The sequence below is a fragment of the Tupaia chinensis genome, unplaced genomic scaffold (genome assembly GCF_000334495.1).
Source record: "Tupaia chinensis unplaced genomic scaffold, TupChi_1.0 Scaffold145916_1, whole genome shotgun sequence".
Taxonomy (NCBI): domain Eukaryota; kingdom Metazoa; phylum Chordata; class Mammalia; order Scandentia; family Tupaiidae; genus Tupaia; species Tupaia belangeri.
In genome coordinates this window covers 955,722-964,844 of record NW_006205774.1, presented here as the reverse complement: position 1 = coordinate 964,844, position 9,123 = coordinate 955,722, and the positions used below count along the sequence as shown (strand labels likewise).

Here is a 9,123-nt window from a genome sequence, read left to right as displayed (position 1 = left end):
TGAGGATTTACATTTAGATCTTTGATCCATTTTGAGCTGATTTTTGTTAATGGTGAGAGATAATGGTCCAGTTTTATTCTTTAGCAGGTGGATGCCCACTTTTTCCAGCACCAATTGCTGAAGAGATTTTTTGCTCCCCAAAGGGTTGTCTGGTGCCCTTTCTTGAAAATCAATTGAATGTATGTTTTGAGGTTTATTTCTTTGTTCTCTATTTTGTTTTATTCATCTACATGCCTATTTTGTCACAACTACCATGCTGCTTCAATAATCACAGCGTTGTAATATATACTGGGGTCAGGAAGTGGGATACCTCCTACTTTATTTTTGCATAGCATTGCTGTGGTGATACAGGGACTTTTATAATCTAGACAAATTTTATGGTTTATTTTTTCTCTTTCTGTGATGAATAGCTCTGGCAATTTGGTCAGAACTGCACTGAATTTGTAAATTAATTTGGATAGTATCAATATTTGAATTCATGCAATCAAAGAACATAGGATGCATTTCCATCTTTGAGTGTCATTTTCAATTTTTAAAAAATTTTTTTCATAGTTTTTCTTGTAGAAATCTCTTATTTCTTTGGCTAGGTTTATTTCTAAGTATCTCATAGTTTCTGTGGCTATTGTAAATGGGATTCCCTTCTTCAGTTCTACCTCAGTCTGTTCAGCGTTGGTGTATAAAAAATGTAGGGTTTTCTTTGTAGATTTTAAATCCAGTCACTTCACTATAGTCATTTATCACTTCCAGGAGGTTTTTTACGTGTGCATGTGTGTATTCTTTTGGATTTTTTTCATGTATATAATTTCTACCAACAAATAGAAATCTTTTCTTTCATTTTTCCTATTTAAAGGCATTTTATTTTATTTTCTAATTGCAGCAGCAAGAACTTTCAGCACTATGTTGAAATACAGTGGAGAAAATGAGCTGCCTTGTCTTGTTCCAGGTTGAAATTTTTTTCTTTTAGCATTTTGAATATGTCTTTTTATTCTTTCCTTGCTAGCATTGTTTCAGTTGAAGGGTGTGATGTTAGCCTAATAGAACAACTTTTATAAATAACTTGACATTTCTCTCTGGTCATTTTATAATGATTGTCTTTGTCTTTGATGTTTACCGATTTGACTATGGTGTGCTGTGCAGAATATTTTTTTATGTTGATTCTATTTGGTGTTCTTTGTATTTCCAGAATCTGGGTGTCTGACTGTTTCTCTCAGTTTGGAAATTTTCAGTAAGTATTTCATGGAATGGGTATTCTATGCCTTTATCAGAGTCTTACAATTCATACTTATTCAGATACTTAGATGTTTAAGGATGTCTAGTATTTCCCATATACTGTCCTCATTTTTCTTGGTTACTTTTTCATTCTTTCTGCTGGTTTTGACTAAGTTATAGGCTATGTCTTTTAGGTCAGAGCTTCTGTCTTCTGCATTATCTAATCTGCTGTTAATACTTTCAAGGGAGGTTTTGTTTCTCTCTATTGTGATCTTCATCTCCAGAAATTCTGATTGAACTTTCTTAGAGTATCTATCTCTTTATGGAATTATCCCTTCAAGTTGTAAAATAAATATTTGGAATTATTTTTCTGCCATTTCTGTGATTTCTGGTGTTTTATTCATTGTTAATGATGAGTTACTCTGTTCCATTGGAAGAGAGAGATTTCCAAGTTTTCTCATATTTCTTGGGATAATGCTTTGATTTTTAGGCCTGTGATGAGGTATATACTTCTTCCCCTTTTAAAAATTCTTTTTGTCTCAGTAGGTTTTTGTCATTGTTTCCTGCAGTGTGTGTTGGCTTCCTGCCAATTTCTCTATTTTTCTGTGGGAGGGAGTGTTAGAATGCACATTAGGAGTTTGGGGTTTGGCTTTAAGGAGGAGAGATTCTCTCCTTTGACTCACCCAGAAGAGGAAGATGAGAAATAGTTTCTCTAGAGTCTCACTCTCTTAAGTTAGATGTACCGTCTGTCAACCTTTCTTTTCCTGAAGCCGTAGGGCTGAGTAGTGTAGGTTTAATACAGGGAGAAAGAAGAAGTCACATACCACACGGTGGCTTACAATAAAAAGTCACATACCATGCAGTGACTTGCAAGCAACTTTTCCCTGTGTCCATCTGTGAGATAGCAGAGGGGCAGTGCCAATCCAGGAACTGTCCTCTAGCCAAGTCTGATTACTCCTCCCAGTGAGTGGAATGCTGGGGCACACAGAATTCTGGGGGTGAGACCTTCCATGAGCACCTGTGAGAGAGCGGAGAGGTGGCACTTATACAAGGATGAACCTCCAGCCTGATCTGATCTCTCCTCCATTTTGGACTTCTTTGGGATACTTTGGTAATTTTATGATACTCCTTTATATCTTTTTTTTTAGTTATTAACTGTGATTCTTTGATTGCTGATAAGTAAGGACATGAAAAAATGCTTAATCTCATGAATTATTTTAAAAATTCAAATTAACACTGTAATGAGAGATCACTATATAGTTGCTAGAACAAACAACCTAAAATGTCAGATAATAATAGATATTGGTGAGACAATCACACAATGGAAACTCTACTATGAGTGGGAATGTCAGAAATATACAACCACTTAAAAAAATTCCATTTGAAAGTTTCTCAGAAAGCTTAACATATACGTACTTTATGATCCAGAAAGCAGATGTTCATATAAGAGTGTACACAAATGTTCACAATAACTTTATTTATAAAAGTACTTAGGAAACAACTGAAGAGTTTATCTAAATAGGAATGAATAATTACATCGTAGAATATTCCTATAATGGAATTCTCTGTAAGATAAATAAATATCAAAATAATTATGCCGCTGGGCCTAGCTGATGGCATAATGTTTACGTTGCTTGACTATCACATGGCCAACCACATTTCAAGCCCCAGACCCGATGACTTGAAACTAACATCAACACACGTGTGTACATGCCTCAAATACCAAGAAGAGAGTGGACAAGAGGGAATTGCAGAGTGGTCATCTACCCTAGGGGGTGATTCTCACGTTCTGTCTCTCTGGCCAACACACACACCCTATAGTGAAGATCTCTTTTAAAAATGATAATAATTAGGCTGAATGTAAGATGCCAGACAGAAAAAGAGCTCCTAGGGAATGATTCAATTTATATAAAATTTTAGAAAATGCAAACCAATTTAGAGTGACATAAAGTTGAGTAGTTGTTGCCTGGAGATGGAATATGATGAAGAATGCTGAGAGACTAACACAAACGCAGATAAGAAAACATTCGGTATTGATGGCTGAGTTTCTATCATGAGTGTAATGATGGATTCTGATAGAAAACTAAGCACTTAATATTATATGTCAACGACAGCTCATGAAGTTGTTTTAAAAGTCCGTATGATGTATTTTAAAACAAAGTCAAGTAGAAGATAGAGGAAATATATATCCTAGGAGTTCGAAGAATTTGCAGATAACTGAGGATCAGGGCAGTTAGGAAAGTTGTTTTAGAAGATATGAGACTTAAGCTGTGTCTTGAAGTTAATAGGTATGTTCATGAACAGAATTATAGTTCAAAAATGAGCCTTGTTTTTGGATGGCACCAAATGTCAGCAGAGTCCTATAACTTTACACACACACAAAAATATGCCTTTATATGGTACATTGACAAAATAATCAGCTCTACCGAAGTAATAATTAATATGGTTTATTGCTAAGCATGAGATGAAGGGACCTGACCTGGAGAAAGACAAGTGTGTTTCTCAGTGTGCTGAGATACAGTGGTTCCTTTTATATAGTTCTGAGAGCTGGAGAGCTGTCAGTCAGCATAAAGAGTCCTTTATATTTGCCTGGCCCAAAAAGGTGGGGCATCTGGAAGCAGAGGATTGTAGCTTACAAGTGAGTTTGAAATTCTAAGATCAGTAATTGGTTAAAGAATAGCACAAGTCTCTGTTTCTAAAAGAAATCAGCAAAAGAATATGCTTTACTCTAAGAGATAGGAAGACTTACCATGCCTCATCAAAACACTATGCTAGGGACAGGATATAGCGTCCTACTATCAATGTACCAAATCAGCCTGTTAATGTCCATTGGCTTCTGGTAATGTTTATAGACAAGGCTCTCCCACACTCCCTGGAAACAACTTTGGAATAGGAAAAAATTCTGTCCTCAGGTCCAAGCAGAAAACTATTACATTTCATTTCTCTTCTGCCAGTGCAAAACTTTTTTTTTTTATGAGGATAGTTATTTCCTGTTCCTTGGTGACATCTAAGACATCTTCTTGACATTGCCTGATTTTATGTCAGGATTTAAACCATACAGATCCATGTAATTGCCAAAACTCCCAATTTCATTTAAAATCGATAGTCTCTCTCTATTTCTCCTTTGCTACATCTATTTAGATATGGAATCTACAGTGAAAAAAAATGAATCTATTTTGCCAATCATTGCTTCTTTTTTATTCCTGTACCCACTCAACAACATGTTAATTTGAGTTTCTATGTTTTCCAAGGTAAGAAAAGTCAAAAGAAAAGAGTAGTGGGAGAAAAATGGTTTTACTTTTCTAGTGTTTTGTGATCTTGCTTTAATAATTGATGAAATTTGACTCTTTTTTTCAGGGAATGTTCTACTACATTTCTCACTACTAAGGTAATATATCCTTTTGTATTCCTCCAAACCAACCCAAGACTTCTCTCTCAGTTTTGCATTTTATTCCTGAGGCCAGCAGGCAGAGTAGTGGTTTTAGTGTGAGACTTCCATGTGGCTGACCGCTGTTCAAGTCCCAGACCCTGTGGTTTGAAAATCACATGGACATGTGTGCTGTGTGTCAAAATCCCAAGAGGGGAATGGAGGAGAAGGAATGCAGTGTGGAAATCCCACCCCCCCAGAGGTGATTTCTCACTTTCCCTCTCACTGTCTCTCTGTCTCTTTCTCTCTCTCTTCCTAGTGAGTGCATGAGCCCTGTATCAAAAACCTAAAAAGGAAAAAAGAAAAAAGTTTACCCCTTTAGCTGAAATCATATCAAACTCAGAGATAGACATCTTTGTCACAATTCAGACTCATTCCTAGACAGCTCTTTGTTTGGCACAATTCCAGATCACAGAAAACCATATATTGCCATGAAATGTGTAACGGCCCCTCACATCTTTATTCTTATTTCTCTTTCAGAGATTCCTCTGGTACCTGTATACTCTTCTCTTGACCCCGGGCTATGTGACACACACGTCAAGATCTCCAAATGGTTAGATTGAATCCGTCTTATTTGACTTCAGTGAAGGAGAAAGTACCTTCCATGCTTGTCTGCATCGTTGAGAGCAGAGAAGGAACAAGTGCTATAACCATTCAGCAACTCTATCAAAACAAAATTACTTTTCTTAGCATCTTTAACCCCAAAATGTCATGCTGTAAAGAATATTTAATTAGGGTTCAAAACACTATTTTTGTTTTTGTTTCCTAGCTATTTTCTTCACTAGTCTTACGTAGGCAGTATATCACCTCAGTGTGGAATGTGGAAGTACTTACTTTCTATTGTTTTCTTCTTGGAATTTGAGGTCTTGGCCAAAACTGAAAAGAAAGGTTTTCATTTTAACATCCTGTTACAAGAATATAAACTGCCAAGGATGGAATGTAATTGGATTTGACTATCAAACTCTGTGGTTCTCAAAATACAGGATTACAAGAGGCATCTCTTTTGAGCATCTTGAAAGAATGTGTGATTACTGTTAGGATATTTAATTTTTTTTTTGCATTTATTCTAGATTATTTGCAAACATGGTATTTTAGGTTTGGCTTGGATAACAAACAATATCATAAATAACTCTAAAACTGTCAGAATGTTGGAAGGCGATCTCCTTAATATACTACATTTCCATTAATGCTATCAAAATAAAAATTATACTCTAAAAATCAGCTCTTTCTTATAATATCTCAAATGTATCAAAATTGACATTGAAATCATGACTTACTGCTTACAATTAGTGATTATTTTGGGCATAGGGCAATATGACCAAATGCCAAATAGTTTTGATATGACTTAAATTTATGAGTTTAATATTAAAAAACTCATAATACATTAAAAGAATAAAAGCTTTAAAACATTTTATAAAGCTGGGAAAAATGTGTAAAAATTTGCTAGGAGGGACTATCAAAGAAAAAAATCCAAATAAGAAAGGAAATTGATGTTATTAAGGCTACTGCAACAGGGAGACCACTCAAGATGCGAAACTCAGTGTCCCAGTAGAGTAATTTTGTTTTGGCATTTATAATCTAAATAAATTGGGTGACTCTGCAACTAGGATTGTATTTACAATTTGGGGTGATCAGTCAGTCAGCTGAATAAAAAATATGTGTGTCTCTGTCTAATTAGTATTAGGGGAAAAACATTTTAGTTAATCATTGCTGAGCCAAAGTGTGAAAATTTGGAGATTGTGTGTCTGGTTTTGCTATAAATGAAGAGGTCATGGGTGAGTCTTAAGAGAGTCACAAGAAATAGTGGACACACCAAATCTTATGTATGTTTTACAGGAAAGAGTGGTTCATTGCAATTAGCCATTTCCTAAACCAAGAAGATAGAGATTCTAAAAAGCAAAAGGGTGGTAGATCTTTCTTAACCACCACTGTTTTCAGGGAGCAGCGTGCTCAGGTAATGTCCAGTGTGGTCGGGGTTACCTCTATAAAGGTATTGGAAAGTTAAGTAGGCTAACCTTACACACACACACACACACACACACACACACACATATACACACATGAATATGTATATGCTAATTATACCTACACCAAAGAAGACCATATATGGGGTCTTACCTAAGAAACAACAAGAAAGGTGATCCCCAGAGGGAGTGGAGACTCTCTTGAATCAGCCTGTATTTTGATTGTGAATGTGCAACTATCCTACGGTACACTCTTTTGCTTTCTCTATTTGTGATTCATCCTTAAATTATTTCCTGCACAAAGCCAGGAACCCTTTACTCAGGGGAAGGGGGAGTCCCTGAGCCCCACCCAGATGACAGACTCATCCTTATAACAAGAAAAAAATCTGAACAAAGTTAATAACTCTACTTAGGTCCATCAAAGAACTGAAGTCACAGGAAAACTAGTGTCCTGAAAACTGAAGAGATAGAGGAATGCAATGCATCACAGTTTACCCAGAAGGGAAGCAGCCCAGGAGACAGTCACCAGCAGCAACAAGTACAGGGAAACTGACTAATAGTTGGAGATTGTGGACTTGGGAAGTAAAAATTGCTAGGGTACAGCCTTCAGAAGCTGCCATACACCCTGGAAATTCTAGAGTTTTACCTCCAGAAGCCAACTAGTTTTTATGGTGAAGATCAGAAGACATCCTATCATGCTTCTAGCAGGAGAAAAGGAAAAGTAACCATTTTGATATACACCAATGGCTTTCTGCTTTCCCTAACAAAAGCCTGTGCTCAGGGAAAACTATTTTACCAGAGCTTAAACAACTTGTGTTTTTCCAGAGACTGAAGAACCTTGTGGAAAGGAAATGCCTAGCTCCAGTCCCTTCTAGCCTTCCTGTCTTACCTAAGGAGGGGGAAGGGACGCTGAAAAACACTAGTGAAAGTCAAAGGCCAAGGACACAGGTTTACTAAAATATTACTCATAGGATTATAGAATGTTTCCCCCCCACACACATTTCCAGTTAGACTGCTGCATCACAACAGGGAACTACAGCTGAAAAAAGGGGCAAAGTCCAGATCCTATGTAAGAGGGAGTCTAAAAAGAAATCTGGAGACCAAAGGGACACACAAATCAAAGACACTAGAGGAAACGGTAGCCTCTGACACCTATGGATACAGCAAAGAGTAAACACAATGCAACCCCTACCCAAAAAATAGAAAGCCTCACACAAATGTCCTATTTACTTCAGTTTCTTGTATTCTGTACATCATTTTCCAGTTTTCAATAAAAATAAGACATGGGGACCAGCAGTCGGCATAATGGCTATGTCGTGGGACTCCCATGTAGTCGACCACAGTTCGAGTCCCAGACCTGGTGGTTTAACTCACGTTGGGCACATGTGCGTACATGCCCAAGATCCCGAGAGGAGACTGGAGGAGAAGGGATTGTGGCACGGCCATCCCCCCTGGGTAGTGATTTCTTGCTTTCTGTCTCTCTGCCTTTTTCTGGCTAATGCATGCACCCTATAGCAAAAACCTCTCCTAAAAGAAAAAGAAAAACTTATAAGGTATGCTAAAAGGGAAAAAAATACTGTCTGAAGAGGCAAAGTAAGCATCAAAAATTATTAGAGATTGCAAAGATTTGGGAATTTTCAGATTAAAATATAAATATGATTAGTATGCTACAAATGGAAAAAGTGGATAACATGCAAGAAAGATGGGTAATATAGGTTTGACATAAATTCTAAAAAGTAATCAAAAGGAAATGCTAAAAATCAAAAACACTGTAATAGAAATAAGGAATTCCTGTGATTGCCTGATTAGCAGAGTGACTAGAGCCGAGGAAAGAAGCAGAGAGCCTTAAGATACATCAATAAAAACTTTCCCCAAAGCGAAAACCAAAGAGAAAAGAAATAAAAATAAATAAATATAAAGGAAACTGATATATCGATGAACTATTGGACCATTACAAAAAATATGATGCACATGTAGTGGGAATACTATAAGGAGAAGAAAGAAAGAAAGAAAGAAAAGAACAGGATAAAATATTTGAGGTAATAATACCTGTAAATTTTACATTTTCTGTAAATGACAGACACCAAAATACAGAACCAAGAATCTCAAAGAAAACCAAGTAAGGTAAATAAAAATAATTTTTACTTAGATACATAACATCAAATCTGCAGAAAATAAAAAACAAAGAGAAAAATCTTAAAAGAAGACAAAGGTGGGAACCAGCAGTTAGCGTAATGGCTATGTCGCTGGACTCCCATGTAGTCAACCACAGTTCGCGTCCCGGACCCGGTGGCTTAAAACTCACGCCGGGCGCGTGTGCGTGCATGCGTGCCCAAGATCCCAAGAGGAGAATGGAGGAGAAGGGATTGCGGAGTGACCATCGCCCCTGGGGGGTGATTTCTTGCTTTCTGTCTCTCTGTCTCTGTCTGTCTGGCGAGCGTACGCACCCTATAGTGAAAACCTCTCAAAAAAAAAAAAAAGAAATTTCCCCCAAAGCCAAAAAGCCACATCATACCATTCAAA

General features: G+C 36.9%; 1 long non-coding RNA gene across 1 annotated transcript; it reads left to right on the top strand.

The window, feature by feature from the left end:
• The first annotated feature begins 1,196 nt into the window (after nucleotides 1-1,196).
• Nucleotides 1,197-5,334, top strand: LOC102486744 (uncharacterized). The gene is made up of 3 exons (XR_337436.2): nucleotides 1,197-1,225; nucleotides 4,567-4,597; nucleotides 5,117-5,334. It is a non-coding gene; the product is annotated as an uncharacterized LOC102486744 (long non-coding RNA).
• The last annotated feature ends 3,789 nt before the right edge of the window (nucleotides 5,335-9,123 follow it).